This window comes from Maniola jurtina, chromosome 4 (assembly GCF_905333055.1).
Source record: "Maniola jurtina chromosome 4, ilManJurt1.1, whole genome shotgun sequence".
NCBI classification, from domain to species: domain Eukaryota; kingdom Metazoa; phylum Arthropoda; class Insecta; order Lepidoptera; family Nymphalidae; genus Maniola; species Maniola jurtina.
This window is the reverse complement of record NC_060032.1, coordinates 15386962-15404878: the sequence shown is the minus strand read 5'-3', so window position 1 is coordinate 15404878 and position 17917 is coordinate 15386962. Positions and strand designations below refer to the sequence as shown.

The 17917-nt window shown below is 36.4% G+C and overlaps 1 protein-coding gene across 1 annotated transcript in view; it reads right to left on the bottom strand.

The window, feature by feature from the left end:
• The window catches only part of LOC123864146 (innexin inx1), a 62511-nt gene extending 44983 nt beyond the window's left edge, over window positions 1-17528 (bottom strand). The window contains exon 1 of the mRNA XM_045904422.1: window positions 17212-17528. The gene's annotated coding sequence lies outside the window, so the exon portion shown is untranslated. The remainder of the gene's footprint in view (window positions 1-17211) is intronic.
• Between the last annotated feature and the right edge of the window lie 389 nt (window positions 17529-17917).

The following is a 17917-nucleotide window of genomic DNA, read 5'->3' as shown; positions in this document are numbered from 1 at the left end:
AGAAAATCTGCATCAATATCAATTCAAATACCGAGAGCAGTAAACTGGAGTGAGGAGACTTAGTTTTGATACTGAATCGACCTATCAAATATTAGGCTATAGGTGAAGTGAAGTAATCTCGAAGATAAGTACCTAGTCGTTTTATAGTTTACCTAGTGTCAAATGTAGGTAACATGTGACGCCTGCCAATGTATATAAAATACGCGACAGGTCGAGATTGCAATCGGGATGGGGACGCCTTGCATACCCGCATAGCCCTCGCTCTAACCCGGTGCAGGATAGCTCGACGTTTTGGTACAAGTTTCCTAGTGCCATGAACTGTGCCAAGAGAGTGTCGGCCAATCAGAGGTTATTACGATCTGTCATTCTATGGCTGTAGGCCCAGCTGGACACTTGACCTTACTGAAGTCGATTTTAAGGTATCTCGTTCACTATTGCAACTTTTGTGAAATGCACTGCAATTTAACAATGCTGAGGTCCATTAATATCTAAAAATTGAAAGCAAAGTAATATGCTTAGAACCATATAAATGGCGCTCCAAAATCGATGCTTAGAACAGTGAAAATTTTTGACAGTTTAAACAAAGCCGACCTTAATCACCACTATGCTAACAAATGAGAGTGTCATGTGTACTGAACAAAATTGCTTCAGAGAATATGAAAAATTCACGCGAACACAATGTGACAAAAGCCAGAAAGATCACAAAGCGATTTATAATAATAAAAACAGACGAAATGTAAAACCGTTTTGGTAGCAAGCGTGTTACTGTGTCACCTAACTAAATTAATCAGTAAGTACATTGTTTCACTCGGCACAAAGGCAAAATTACACCGATGAAAAAATTTGATGACCTAGAAACTCTAATTAATGACATGCTCAGAATTTAAAAACTCAATTTGTTTTTTGATAATTAATAACTCAAAATTTAAAAACCCCCGACCCAAAAACCTTTATAAGAAAACTAGAAAAGAGCTGATAACTTTAAAACGGCCTCGGATTTGTTACAATGAAATACAACAAAATAATCGATAGACAAGTGTAAATTAAAAATTTATAACACCCCCGACGATCCAAAGTATTTGAGTTTTCCAAAACATCATTTTCAAATAAATAATTATGTATTTAGACAATGTCCATCTTGACAGCTTGACATTTGTCTATTGACATAATATTATGAACCTAACGGTTATCTAACCTTCTTTTCTACAAGAAAACTAGAAAAGAGCTGATAACTCTTAAACGGCTGAACCAATGTTTTTAGATTATAGCTAAGAACACTCTCGATCAAGCCAGCTTTCAAACAAAAAAAACGAAATTAAAATCGGTCCATTCGTTTAGGCGCTACGATGCCACAGACAGATACACAGATACACAGATACACAGACACACAGATACACAGATACACAGATACACACGTCAAACTTATAACACCCCTCTTTTTGGGTCGGGGGTTAAAAAATAGCATTAGTGATAAGGAGCAAAACGAAGAGCCACAAAGGAGCTACAAGTTACAAATGTTATATCACTCACTAACTGTACTTATAACGGTTAACTTGGAGACAGACGAAATGCTCAGGTGCCGATGTGTAAACAGTAGCATCGTATCGAAAATAGAATTTCTAGCGACGCAACCGTGTCAATTGTAACTGAATTTTATATAGACCAAAAAGAGAAAATAACCACTCACTAAATAGTCAATATAAATAACCTGTCAATAGACCTATATTTATACAAGTAAATAATAATTAGCCCCAAAGCACTAAAATATAGTGCCAATATAGAGCTAAAACTCAAGAGTGAACAATGACAGATAACTAATTTATCACACGGTTTAGATGAGACAAACAAGACGATGAGGAAACAGCACAGCTCACAGATGTACAAAATACAACAATAGCGACGAAAACATTAACCTATCTTTCCAACTGATTCTATATAGATAGCCTAGCTCTAGACTAAAAAGGGAACCACTACCTGAAATTGTCAATACAAATAACTTGACAATGCCCAGACAGGTAATTAACAGGGCTCTCTCCGTCACTCGTTTCCACTCGTTTCATACAATCGTAGTTCCAATTTCATTTGAATGTTAAGCAACCAAAGTCCATGAAATTTTGCAGACATATTCTAGAAACTAATATCTGTGTCTGTGGTGTTTTAGATTTTTCTAAAAATATGTAGTTTTAAAATTACAGGGGCTCAAAGATTTGTATGAAAATTTTAAGACCGCGTAACTTTGAAACCGAATATTTTAACAGAAATCTGGAAAACCACAGACATAGATATTAGTTTCTAGAATATATGTGCAAAATTTCATGGACTTTGGTTGCTTAATATTCAAATGAAATTGGAACTACGATTGTATGAAACGAGTGGAAACGAGTGACGGAGAGAGCCCTCTTAACCTCAAAGCACTAAAATATTGCACAAGTATCAATGCCAAAAGTGAACAATGATGAAATAACTACAAGTGTAAATTAAAAATTTATAACACCCCCGACGATCCAAAGTATCTGAGTTTTCCAAAACATCATTTTCAAATAAATAATTAATTATGTATTTAGGCAACGTCCATCTTGACAGCTTGACATTTGTCTATTGACATAATATTATGAACCTAACGGTTATCTAACCTTCTTTTCTGCAAGAAAACTGGAAAAGAGCTGATAACTCTTAAACGGCTGAACCAATTTTTTTAGATTATAGCTAAGAACACTCTCGATCAAGCGACCTTTCAAACAAAAAAAAACTAAATTAAAATCGGTTCATTCGTTTAGGCGCTACGATGCCACAGACAGATACACAGATACACAGATACACACGTCAAACTTATAACACCCCTCTTTTTGGGTCGGGGGTTAAAAATATCACGGTGTATATGACACAGGCTATGATGTGGAAGCAGCACAGACCGTAATCAGCAACAATCTAGCGCCGAAAACCTTTCTTATAAATATTTCTATATAACTAGCCTAGCTTTAGACAAAAAGAAGTAAGATATAACCACTAATAGAATAGTCAATACAAAAAACTTGACAATAGATCCTATGCTTAGTCAGGTAATTAACCCCAAAGCACTAAAATATTGCACAAGAATATGGAGCCAAGAATGAACAATGACAGATAACTCAAGGTTTAGATGAGACAGGCAAGATGTTTATGTGGAAAGAACAACCGGCATACCGAAAATATCAATTACTATAACAGGCGACGAAATGTGTTAACTGTTAACCGTTGTTAACTGAATCTGTATGTAGGCTAAGTAAATGTCTGTGTTGAATGAATTTGTCTGCAAGTGGAGTTTGATTTAATTACTGATAGATAGTCTATGAGTTTCTGTTGAGTGTTGTTGGTACAAAGAACAATAATTTCGGGTCGGGTGAGCTTCATACTTAGATTTCTAGTTTATTTTATTATGCTCGCTCGACTTCATACATATACGAGTACATTACACGTGTAAAAACAAATCTTCTTTTTTTTACTTTTTAGTGTTTGTGGTTTTTGAAGTCGGTTTTTTTTTCGGACTTTGATCGGATGAGTGCATAACCGCTTTAACAGATTTCTTTCTAGTCTGTCAAATCATGATGAGAATAATAAGAAGTTATAATAATAGATAGACAATAAGTCAATGAGAAACAATGATAAAGCAACAGCGTAAAGTATTTGCGTAAGCCATAAGAGAAAGAACTTAATTATGTAGTTAAGTATTACCATAAATCTGTTCTAAGTTTCCTCAATCAGAAACCTGCCTTGATAAGAACAATGGGACAGCAAAGGAAAAATTTTAAACGCCGATTAAAAATATATTTCTAATAATGGCATGTTAAGGTCGTTGATATAACAAATAATATTGTCAGGATCCATATCATAAATCCGAAACTGTGTTTGTTTATTGGTCTATTAGTTTGTTGTTTTTCTTTCAATCATGGCGCATCGGAGCAAGAATCGTTTTGATTTTTTGCATGGGTATAGTTAAAGACCTGGAGCAACGGATCGACGTTATTTTTTTAGGGTTCCGTACCTCAAAAGGAAAAACGGAATCTTTATAGGATCATCTTGTCGTCTGTCGAATTCGATGAATTTCGACTACGTACGGGTGCAAACCTTGAAGATCCCTTGCAACACGATAATAGAAATAATATGAATAATAAATTTCTACTATTTCCTCACATAATATTAGTTATGATTTCCTATGGTCAGATCGGATCAGCTGTTTTCCTACTACATAAAGGTACCGAATACCGGTTTCCTCGTTTGATGACGCAGCCGAGGTCAATAGAACTAATCTATGTACATAACTACAATACAAAAAATACATTTATGACCCGGAAAATGTACAATTACCTACTTATTTCGCTATTGTATCAATGAATTAATTTCCATTTACAATTGACTGCGGTATGTGACATTGAGATGTTTAATTACGATTAGGTACAAAAATTAAATTAATATTGCAATAAAAATCGGGCTGTTTAGAAAATTGTCATTTTTGAAGGTTCCGTAACGAAGGGTGCCAACGGAACCCTATCACTAAGCTTCCGCTATCCATCAGTCTGTCTGTCTGTCAGTCAGCTGGCTGTACCTCGTGAGCCGTAATAGGTAGAGAGTCAAAATCTCTACAGAATGTATATTCTATTGCCGCTGTAACAACAAATATTATGTAGTAAAAATTTCAAAATGCCCGACATGTAAATAAAAATAAATAAAAATTTTCAGTATTTCTTGCAGAATGGTACGGAACCCTTCGTGTGCAAGTCTGCCTCGCACTTGACCGGTTATTTTGCGAATAAACTGATTTTGTAGGCATGTTATTGCAACAGAATTACTTGTCTATACCTACTTCTCGGAATAGAATCTGAAGTAAAGTTATCAAAATATTAAGCAACATTATTGTCGAGTCGAGGTTTTTATACAATCGACGAATTTCTTGACCGAATAAGCCGATTGCTTCTATGCAACTTAAAATTAATCGGCTTATTCAGGAGCCCAGAAGGTCGTGTTTCGCTAGTAAATAGGGCAATAAGGTCAGAAGTATACTTTTAGTGCTTTCGAATTGTTAAGTGAATCTATATCTCGGAATACCGAGAACCAGCTAGAAAATCGACGATTGCTGTTTTCAAATATTTAATTACAAAATATTGTAGCTATGTGTACCTAAGTAATTGCCGTCAGCAGAAAAAGTAAGGACTGGCAAATCTAAAATAGTTATAGTATCGTGACCGATTTTCGTAACTATTGTGCAACTAGCCGATGCCCGCGACTTCGCCCGCGTGGATTTAGGTTTTTCGAAATCCCGTGGGAACTCTTTGATTTTCCGGGATAAAAAGTAGCCTATGTGCTAATCCAGGATATTATCTATCTCCATTCTAAATTTCAGCCAAATCCGTCCAGTAGTTTTTGCGTGAAGGAGTAACAAACATACACACACACACACACACATACAAACTTTCGCCTTTATAATATTAGTGTGATAAACACTATCTATCTATCTATCTATTTATTTGAAGTAACAAGAAACCGATGCGCTGGCCATTGACTGCGTCTATTGGAGATTAGGGTGCCCTAAATTGTCCACTTGTCTCTTTCCAATCAATTATCGTAAAGAAACCGCTTTCATTCATTTGTCTATCTAAAATCGATCAGAGATTAGATAAAGATCACCTTAATTGATTAAAAATTTTGAAAGTTTTGGCTAAAATTCAATTATTGCATTAACCTAAAAAGGAAATACGAGACTCTCGAAGGAGAAATCACAATATAAGTCCCATTAGCCAGGAAAAAAAGGAAATATGAACCAGACAAAAAACACGTTAACTTCCTTCCAAAACTTCTGCTAAAGCATTCCAAGTTCTTAGCACTCAAGCTAAGCAGATCTCGACGCTATCTATAAACCTTTATAGCGTCGTGGTTTGCTATAACAAATTGAGCTTATTATTCTTTTAGAAAATCATTGCAACTTACCAAACTTGCAGTAATTTTCAAAAGGATTGTTACAATTCTCCAAAACAGACAAATCTGTATGGTCAAAGTCCGCGCGTAAAACAACGTACGATTTATACCGACACTGAAATTGTTTCTTGGTATCATTGGACTTCCGCAAATCTAACATTTGTGATTTTCAGACTTTATGAACAGACTACATTGAACACCTATAAAACTAGGGATCCAAAAGATGATATAATACTATAAAAATCTACTAGGTACTTTGTTTGTTACGCGAAGCTCGCTATATGTACTTAAATGTTATATCAACGACATCGAAACAATAAATGAAGGCATAGTGTGTAAAGACCCTTAGAGTACGGTACATCTAGACTCGTGGCTCGTGTTGGTGAGGGCGCCCCAAATTGGCCAATTGTCATGTCAGTCCCAATTGCCATTCACCAACCAGCCGCAGGGAACGTGAGTATTTATCTGTGTTGCGTTTGATCCACGGTTTTTATGGGCTTGGAGCGATGTTACAACTTGGAAGAAATTCCAGGAGAGTGGAATGTTGTAATGCTGTTTTGTCGAGACAAAGAAGTAGATTGTTTGAAGAAGTAGATTTTTATAACAGCGGAATTTTAGCCTGCTGAAACGTCAAAGCCGATAGGCCGTCTTGTTAGGCAGAAGCTGAAGTTTTGGCTTTGGACTAAGCCATTCCTGAGGATAACCTAGGTCAATCGCGATGCGCCGGCATTTCATGACATAATTACTTAGGTATATAAAATTAGCTTTTTTATTCAGATACAAGTTAGTACTTGACTGCAATCCCACCTGGTGGTAAGTGATGATGCAGCCTAAGATTGAAGCGGGCTAACCTGGACGGAGTATGGTAGTTTTCATTAAACCCATACTCCTTTAGTTTATAGACGTCATCGTACCGGAACGCTAAATCGATTGGAGGCACAGGTGGTAACTAGCCACAACGGATGCTTCCCACCAGACCAGACCAGAAATTTAGAAATTAAATTGCTGGGCCTAGAAACTTTAGATAGGTTTGCTTTATAACGAGCACCTTGAAAATATTTTTAAAAATCCCACCCGTACGGACTGAGGCTGAGGCTGAAGGTTTTATGTAGGAATACTTATGCAATTTATAATACTATATTAAAGAAGTAAAAACTTCAAGACAAGGTCAACAAAGGCAAGTTAAATCTTAGTTAAGTAATTTATGAAACAGTAAAACCATTTTAAACGCTTCATAACTCACTGCTTTAGCTTCATAAAATGACTGGTTAAGTTAGATTTTAGTAAAGTCTAAATAAGTGATGTAAGAAGGTAAATCCTCTTAAAAAACAATATATGTAGGAAAACCAATAAACCAAAATCATTCGGTTGACCGCAAAATGAATAAGAGGTCCTCAAAAACGTAACATACACTTAGGATTATGGGAAGGAAAAATACATAGGCAAAGCTGACTGAATGACTGATCTATCAACGCTCAGGTCAAACTACTGGACTGATCGGGCTCAAATTTGGCATGCAGATAGCTATTATGACGTAGACATCCGCTAAAAATTATTTTTGAAAATTCAATTTCTAAAGGGGTCAAACAGGGGTTTGAAATTTGTGTAGGCCACGCGGACGAAGCCGCGGGCATAGGTTAGTTATTATTGTGAATTAAGAACAGAGAGTCATATTTTGTTATCAAATAATACACTGCATCACATGTTTATGAATACATGTCATTCCTAACGAAAACTTTCAACACTAGGTGACAACTGCATCTAGTCATACTCGTAGTTCGTTCACGATTGTTTGTTGTATTTTTAACCCCCGACCCAAAAAGAGGGGTGTTATAAGTTTGACGTGTGTATCTGTGTATCTGTGTATCTGTCTGTGGCATCGTAGCGCCTAAACGAATGAACCGATTTTAATTTAGTGTTTTTTGTTAGAAAGGTGGTTTGATCGAGAGTGTTCTTAGCTATCATCCAAGAAAATCGGTTCAGCCGTTTGAAAGTTATCAGCTCTTTTCTAGTTATTACTGTAACCTTCACTTGTCGGGGGTGTTATAAATTTTTAATTTACACTTGTGTTTGAATAAAATATGTCTTCAGAATCGGAGACAAAAGAAGTAGGAAGGGGGTAAATTGATTTGTTAAATAGAAGATCAACGAAAAAATATTATTGATGGATTGATAGTAAAGTTGGTGTCATCGAAATTATATCCTGGACATCTTCAAGCACCTGTTTGTGAGGAGAATTGCATTAAAAATCCCAATAAACGAAGAACCTGCAATATTGAAGGATGCAGTCAGAACATTGGAGAGCATAAAAAAAATATGGCAGTCAGAACATAAGAAGCGATAGGCTTATTTCAATAGAAGTTCTAGAGAAACCTGCCTCTTCAGAAGCGCATTGAGAAGGCTTTTTATAAAAACCCTAGGTTACGCCCACGACTTCTTCCGCGTGGACTACACAAATTTCAAAAATCCTTTTTTAGCGGATGTCTACGTCATAATAGCTTTCTGCATGTCAAATTCTAGCCCGATCCGTCCAATACTTTAAGCTGTACATTGATAAATCAATCAATCACCTTTTCCTTTTATGCTAAGAAAATCACACTAATATTATAAAGGAGAAAGTTTGTATGTGTGTGTGTGTGTGTGTGTGTGTGTGTGTGTGTGTGTTTGTTACTCCTTCACGCAAAAACTACTGGACGGATTGGGCTGAAATTTAGAATGGAGATAGATTATACCCTGGATTAGCACATAGGCTACTTTTTATCCCGGAAAATCAAAGAGTTCCCACGGGAATTTTAAAAAACCTACATCCACGCGAACGAAGTCGCGGGCATTAGCTAGTTAACTATATGGGGAAGGAACACCTCGTACAATTTTCATTCTTAACTCGTTAGTTAGCTGGGATACTGTAACTTCGCTACGGTAAATCACCAAGACGACATATTATTACAATGCTACCCGTAATTCAGATATATCTTTAATTTAACATTTTCCTGTTATTTCATACAATTAAAGAATCATTTGTCAGAATTTAAAGTTAGGTGCAATATAATTCAAGCTTTTACGTCATCAGCTTTATTATGTGCGTTATGAATATTAATGAGGACACTAAGCGAATCTTGTTTTGAATATTATTTCCAATTGCGTTTACGGTATATTTATTGGTACCTAACATGCAATTATTTGTATACTAGCTGTTGCCCGCGCCTTTGTTCGCGTGGATGTAGGTTTTTTTTAAATTCCCGTGGGAACTCTTTGAACTTCCGGGATAAAAAGTAGCCTATGTGCTAATCCAGGGTATAATCTATCTCCATTTTAAATTTCAGCCCAATCCGTCGAGTAGTTTTTGCGTGAAGGAGTAACAAACATACACACACACACACACACACACACACACACACACACACACACACACACACACACACACACATACAAACTTTCTCCTTTATAATATTAGTGTGATTGCGCTTGCGGTTTGTCTCACATGGCTTCTACGTATAAAAAGATAAAATGTCCAAATGACTGGATTTTTCATGTAAATTCTCTATAAAATAGACTCCCACTAAAAAAGATTTTCAGAAATCCCACCCGAATGGATCAGTTAGTCCACAAAAGTATCTAGGTACAAAAAAAAACTACAGGCTTATAACTGCATTGTATAATCTTACACATTGTAACATTTTACTTTAAAAAAAAATAGTATTTGTCGAGTGTATTGTCATTGTCATCTAAAATGCTCCAATTCAAATTTCGAATTATAGATCATTTTAGCCACAAAATCGCGAAAGTTTTTTATAAACGGCTTTTTTTTGGAGTTAACGTTAAACGCATTTTATTTGAATTCATTGGAGCCAATTATGAAAACAACTTATCGAACAGATCTAGATCCGCTGCATAGCAATGCTTTTTGATTGGCTCTCAACTACTTTCGGCAAATTGCACAGTTTTGGCAAGAGTTACCTAAATTCTGGCAATAACAACATTCTGCACTTTGCGCTGTTCTCAGTGACTTAATTCATAATGTACCTTAACTTGATTACAAGTTGTAATAGGGAAGATATAATTTCATTTGAATGTGATGAATGCTGATTCATTCAAAGCAAATGGAAATTCATATACTTAACTGGAAAAGATATTGCATCTGCTAGCCATAGGTATATATTCTCTTTCAGGAAAAAGTTTAGTTTCAAATAGCTACTTTACAGGGTTTTCCCGAAGGATCTATTTGTAGGGATTTTACTCAGTCAGAAAACGTCAACCAGAAACTCCGTAAAGGAAGTTGTATAGTGGTTGCATGTATGGAAGGGGACGCCTGCTATCGTAGGTCTGGATCGGTACTACTACATACATAAGATAGTATCCTATTATACTGAAAAGTGGAGCCATAACCCTCAAAAATGAGAGAGCGACGCAGGAAGAAGTTAGAAGAATTGCTGAAAAACCATTACCCAATATTACAGCATAATACGTAGTCTAAGCTCAGCGAAGTTTAGCCGATCAGTTGTGCTGAAAACGTTTTTTTTTTAACGCGGGGAAATCTTTATGGATACTACCGCGCTCGGGGAAGCGCGGTGGTTATGTCGGACTCTTACCGACTAAAACCCCACGGTTTTCCATCTCGTTCTTTGTAGCTGGGCAGAGGGACACGAACGTATTCAACTGCAACCCAGCTGACGGCACCCGCAAAAGCAGGCCTCGGTCTGGGACTAAAAGGATCCCCAACACACAGTTTAAGGTTCGCCGGGAACAAGGTCTTGCCTTCCAACTCAAGGATCTACTCTCCAGCGGGCAACAAACTCCCCGTACTTATTAGCCGGAGGTCCTATTCAAGGGAGCAGGCGACTGTTATACGCCGCTCGCATGCGCCCGATTTTCCATGGATGGAGGCGCATGGGATGAGAGTTCTCGGTTTCCTCTCCCAACCTCTCCGCTGCCTTCTTCTACGTCACTACTTCTTCGCTGAAGGAGACCATCGCTTTCCAAACCCTGTCACTGTCCACCATGGATTTGGCCACGACAGGCAATGAGAGGTCGTACCCTATAATTTCCACCAGCGACTGGCGTGGCTCCGCCCATGCCGGGCACTTAGTCCGTTAGACGAAGTACTGATAAACGCTTACCCAATATTAGTGCATAATACGTAATCTAAGCTCAGCGAAGTTCAGCCGATCAGTTATGCTGGGAACCTGATACAAGTGCACTTGAATGCTGCTCGCCTTGACCGAGAGACCCGTTTGGTCCTGACGCTTATGTTAATTACCTTTTGCTGTGTCAGTAAAGGGCTCTGAAATTATATTGCCATCTGGCTTTATGTCCTTAAGACCTTATAAATACTTATTTATAAGTAGGTAATTATATTGTTATGGCTACCAGAGACCAGACGCTCGACAGAAATGACAGCGAAATCCATACTTATATAATAAATGCGAAAGTGCGTCTGTCGATATATGTTGTTCTGTTACATATACACAGAGGCAGAATGCATTGCGAACATCCTCGAGCGTTTTCTTGTCAATAAACAAAAGAAATAAATTATGTGTTTTAACAAAGGCTGGGCATCGCCCACGGTGAATTTTTTTTAACCTTTTATTTACAGGCTTTTATATTTTGTATGTTAGCCTCATTGTAGCGATACAGCCGCGACTTCTTGTATCTATCCGAGATATCTCGAACGCGATTCTGAAGCGCGACAATAGCTGTGTACCGCCAATGTGTACCACCCCCAACCCTTTGTAGAATTTACGTAACATTTCCTAGTGGTAGAGTAAGTACCAAGTAATTAGCCCTCATTTGATAATGATTTGTGATATCAAGTCGAATGAAGCACCCAGAAAAAAATACTCGATAGTTCCAAATATCTAATAACGATATGAGATGAATCAAAGCCGCAGTCTAGCTTCAAAACATCATCCAAAGTCCAAACCACGAAACATACCATTAGCGCATTCCAATCTAAACGCATTCTCGGCCATTAACTCCTGATCCCTCATATCTATTGAGGGTGGTACATAAATGGTGCTGTGTATGGTGGGCATTAATCTAGTTGTTAGTTGTAATAAATCAAGTGCGACCGCCCCTGCCCGTGTGCCATTAAAGGTGATTAAAGCGAGAGCAGGATGGACCAAATTATACGGTCTGAACTAGGGCTTGAGCTCCGGAATTCCGGTTTTGTTGTACCTAACTCCGGAGTTTCGAAAGATTTTATATGTTTGTTTATAAGACCGGAGTTGTCCGGAGTTTCAATTTTTATATTTTTAGATAAAATTCAAGCTTTTTTAGCGGTTATACATACAGTACAGTCTGCATAAATTGTACATTTGCAATAAGGTAAAACTTATCCAATTTTATCGATGGACTACATAATAAAAAGTCGCTCCGGTACTGAATGTGGGTGAAAGTGAAGTGAAAAGTCTAGAGGTCTACGGCGTTCCGGGCACGACACCCAGGGTTACGCAGGTCCTAGTCCTGCGTAAGGTCCTAGTCCTGACGGTTCTGCAATTTTCGATATTTATTTAAAAACTAGCTGATGCCCGCAGCTTCGCCCGCGTGGATTGGTCAGATCAGCTGCAGCATCAGGATTGAGGAGTTGGACTCCAAATTTTTTATGAAACAATGTCGCAAAGTTCCTCTATCGATTAAAAAAGAAATGACGCAAATCGGTTCAGAAATCTCGGAGATTTCGGTGTACATAGGTAGAAAAACACAACTCCCTTTTTGAAAGTCGGTTAAAAAAGTAGCCTATGTTATTCCCTGGTCAATTCTCTACTTGTCTGTGAAAATCCCGTCAAAATCGGTTCAGCCGTTCCCAAGATTAGCCTTTTCAAACAGACAGACAGACAGACAGACAGACAAAAATTTTAAAAACGTGTGATTCAGTTATAGTATCGTTCAAATAACCATATGACCTTAATATGCGGTAGTTATTTCGAAATTACAGACAGACACTCCAATTTTATTTATTAGTATAGATTATTTAGAAAAATCATTGAAGTGTAGGTTAAAAAGACTATCACAAAAAATTTTAATAATACAAAAAAAAGTACAAGAAAAATCTGACTAAGTTCATAATTAATTGTACTAAGTCGTAAAATAAAGTTTCCTTTTCATTTCTCTAACTAATTTGTTTTATTTCATGCTTAACAGACTTGAACATTCATTAAAGCGTGATTAAAGCTCAAGAAATATTACGCACACACGATCACATTTGAATCAGATGATTCAAATTTTTCAATGAAGTTATGAAACTCCGGAACTCCGGACTTAGAAAGCTAACCATCGAAACTGGAGCTGAAAAATAGTCCGATTTTCAAGCCCTAGTGCGGACCACAAAAATGCGGTCCATGACCTAATGGGTGAGCGCACGTGCGGCGCGGCCAATTGATATTTCATCACTCTATTCCAAGGATAATTTGCATTGTTTTTCCTATTATTCTATACCTATTTTATTTGGCGTAAAACAAAACAATCGCAAACGTAACCTAAAATACTATTATGTACATGATGTTCGCGACTTTGGTTTTTGGGTTCCGACCGGAAAGGTGTCAGCGGGACCCTATTCCGTCCGTCTGTCTGTCAGCAGGCTGTATCTCATAAAACGTAATAGGTAGCACAGTATGTATTTCTATTGCCGCTATAACAGCAAATAATAAAGATTTCCAAATGGCTGCCATACAAATGCAAACAAACTAAAGAGTTAAGTACATCTTGTAAAATGGTACGGAACCTTTCGTATACGAATCCGACTCACACTTGACCGATTTTTTGACAGCCACTAACTAGCTAGGCCATTACTGCTTCAAGTAGGGTTACTTAATAAGATTTTTATACATACAAACTTTCTAAGCTCAGATAAAGTTAGACATCTTAGCAGTTTTACAGTGAAAGTCTATAATGCAGTAGAAAAGTAGCACATACCTCCCACCCTTTTTTAAAGCTTTAATTTAAAAAAGTTAAAGTGAGCTGTAATTTTTACCCATGTAAAACCTTATAATAAGCAATACTTTTCTTTTATACTTGCTTATTCATATAGCTACTTTCTGTAAATAGATGTAAGTATTCGTTATTTAAATTAAATAAATTAAATTAAAAAGTATATTCTGTTAAAATAATAAGTAATATTTTGTATATATTATACCCAAAACCCTGCTAGGTACAAAATATCACTTACTAGCGACCCACCCCAGCTTCGCACAGGTAGCTTATTACAATTTTTGTAGGAGTCTCTAATTTTTTTGAAATAAAATATAGCCTATGTCACTCAGGAATAATGTAACTTTCTACTGGTGAAGGAATTTTCAAAATCGGCTCAGTACCTAGTTCCAGAAATTACGCCCTACAAATAAACTTAAAAACTTTACCTCTTAATTTTTTTTTTTACTTGTATAGCATACATGAAAATATTACAATAAAACTTAAACCTCTTTATTAGTGTAGAACAATGACTTTCTAAGCAAGGACATCGCACTGGCGCGCATAACAAGGGACCAAGTAAGTGTGCTTATACTCGGTGTAAGCACACTTTCTTCATTAGTCGCATGTTGACTGCTAAGCTTTCAAGATGCCTAAATGCGCGATCAAAAAGTGCCGAAATAATACGTTAACGACGAAGAAAAGAGATGGTGTGACTTACCACCGGTAAGTTAATTTTATTTACGTAAGATAACATGCGAAAAAGTGTAAAATACTTAGTAAAACCATTGAAAACACTAGAAATATCTAAAATTATTTACAATGTTCCCATTCCTTTCTCTCACGCACATCGGAAAGAGACAGATGGAAGGGCGCGTCACGAATGTCGGAAAAACAAAACTGTGGAGTAGCTTTTTTTTGTTCAATGTAAAATCTATTGGCCATTATTGTATCACATTTATTTTATTATCTTTTGACGACCTCCGGTGCGCAGTGGTAGCGCGGTGGATTTGTATGACGAGAGTCCCGGGTTCGATTCCCGGCTGGGCCGATTGAGATTTTCTTAATTGGTTTAGGTCGGCTGGTGGGAGGCCTTTGGCCGTGGCTACTTACCACTCTACGATACGGTACGATGCCATATAGAATCATCTATAACGGGTATGGATTTCACCCCACCCCTACAAGTTAGCCCGCTACTACCGTAGACTGTATCATCACTTTCCACCAGGTGTGATTGCAATCTAGGGCTTTTAATTTTTTTTAAATATAAATCATCCCACGTAAAACCATATACATATAACTAGTAGGGCGCGTGAGTTCGTGGCCCGCAAGCGGACCGCAATTTTTCTGCTCATCAAGTTGAATTTCGGGTCCTGATCATTTTTTGCCAAGAAACCACTCTTCCATCCATCTTTTCATTCCATCTTTTATAATCTTCGAGATAGACACCGGCGAAATTTGTATGGCCGCCATATTGAATCCGCCATTTTGGTTTTATTTTTCAGCTCCCTGTCTATTGGATGAAGTTCTGAGTGACATTTGTTCGAGCACCCCCCACCTATCTTCAATACCCTGACCGTGCTCCTCACCGAAATCCTCAATCATCAGCTCTATCCATATTTTTCCTCCAAATCATTTTTTGTCCTCTATACGAAACTATCGGTAAAAAAAAACATACAAAGAGGTGATCAAATGAGTCAGTCAGTCAGTCAGTCAGTCAGTCAGTCAGTCAGTCAGTCAGTCAGTGAATCAGCACTAGGAGATATAGTATAATAGTTATATAGTATAGATATAGTATAATAGTTTCATATTTACAAAAACGAAAAATCTCTCAAAGAAATAACAAAAATTAATAGTGCTACACTACTCCATTCCATTTTTTGTTCAAGTTTGCTTCTAAAATCACCTTATTCAGCTTCGAGTGCTTATCGATTTACATTGCGGCTTAATCACTGAGGTTAGTTTACAGGACTTGAATGTTAGCGGGAATGTATAAATGGAGCAGTTGAAGCTACATAAGGTGAATTTAGAAACGTGTGCCATGTTTGGGCTCTTGTGTTGTATGCCGTGATGTGTCCATGCTTAGAAAGTCATTGGTGTAGAAGATAAGAAATTTTCTATTTAAACTTTTTGACACACTCATTCTGTGAACGTTAGAAGCGAACATCTGATCCAACAAAATTCTATTACAATATGTATATTGTATGTGCATGTGCAGTAAGCTAATTCAGAATTTTCTGAATCAAGCTGTGATAACGCCCAGCTGGCATAAGTCTTTTAAAGATAAGTGACAGTTTTTTAATATATTATTCTCACCTATAAATAGGTAAAATGACAATAATTTGCCTCTTAACACAGCTGCTCCTAAAATTAAAAAAATGTTCCTGTCTTTGGCTGTAAATCAAAACCCTTTCATCATGATCAACCCATCACAGGCCCACTACTGAACACATATCTGCTCTCAGAATGAAAAGGCCTTAGTCTGCCACGCTGGCCAAGTACAGATAAGCAGACTTCACACACCTTTGAGAACATTGTGGACAGCTCTCAGGCATTCAGCCTTAAGTTCATCTCTCTTCCAGTAAAAGGACTCAATCATCATCATGGGTTAGGTCATACAACAACAATGCAATGGATGAGTTTTGAATCTATGAACTTGAATATCAGTTCACTTCCTGACCATTGAGCTATTGAAGGTTCTATAACAATAAATTGGAAGTTAGTCAACTTATTGCCAACAGAGTGATCTTTGATAAGTCAAAGAACCAAGTAAAATTTAATCAGACTGATAAATCAGGGCAGCAATTTTCATGCAAGCAATAGTTAATTTCATACGGGGTTATCAATAGTGTAAAACAAGTTCTTAAGGTAACTACTGGAATTACTTCCAATTTGGCAATTGTTTTAGTTATTACATGTTGTAAGTCCTTTTTGATACATTAATTTGGTAAAAGTCGAGGTTCAGTTTAAGTAAATGGTTTCCAAGAGACAATTTAATAGCAGTTCTTAATACCATGAATATGTATAGAATTCAGTGTAAATTATAAAGTTTAATGAGATTAACAAGGCATAGAAATAATGTTTATAAAATTCTAATAAAGTTGTCTCAGGAGTTTTTTTTTGTTATTTTAATTTTTATTCCTCAAAATTCAAATGCATGTTTTAAAAAAAACAAAACACTTGCGTCGTTTGTTAAATAATATTAAAATTATTAGGTGTGCATCATTGCAATTTTAACAACAAAAGTTAAGTTTTCCTTGAGGTTTTTCGCAATGTGAATTTGTATTTAATAATTTGCTTGTAAAGATATCGCTTTTTGTTAAGACTTTATGTGAAATAATTAACATTTTAACTTACCAGTTAACTGAGTGTCGTCCAATTTGTCTATTTTCTTGTCCAGAAACTTAAATCTTCATTTGTTTTTGCCACAGCTCAAGCGAAGTCAAATTTCGAAATATTAAATCATACTAGAACGCCTTAGTTCTAAGCACATAATTATTTATTGTCTGAAGTTATTTTACTGTTATTATCATTTATCTTATTGTTATTCATTATATTACACAAAAACGTAAGCTTTCGAAAGGAAAATAAAATAAGCCAGACACACGGCCGATCCGCACACTTAAAAATTTATTTTGTTTTTCCACAGATTACAATGCCAGCCTCTATAAGTCTATACATTTACTTAACATGCGTAACAGCGATAGCGCTAGCTTCCTTACTAAAAAAGTAAAGTGTTAGACAGAGACAACTGCATTTATCCAAGTTCTAACTACTAAAAATGGCGCGCTGTCGCCATCTTGTTTGTAATGTTGCCATTTAAATCATTTAAAAAACGTTCCTATTCACGTTTGAATTTATATTTATATTAATTATGGGTATACGTTAATCACTTATTTAGTTCGATCCCAACATAATAAAATTGTCACCGAATTTATGTAAACATTTCTATTATTATGTATTTACTTGAACTTTACAACACAATTTGGTTAATTACACAGATCTTTAGATTATAATTTAAATAATTTAATTTAAAGTTATTGTTTGAGTTATGTATTGTTAT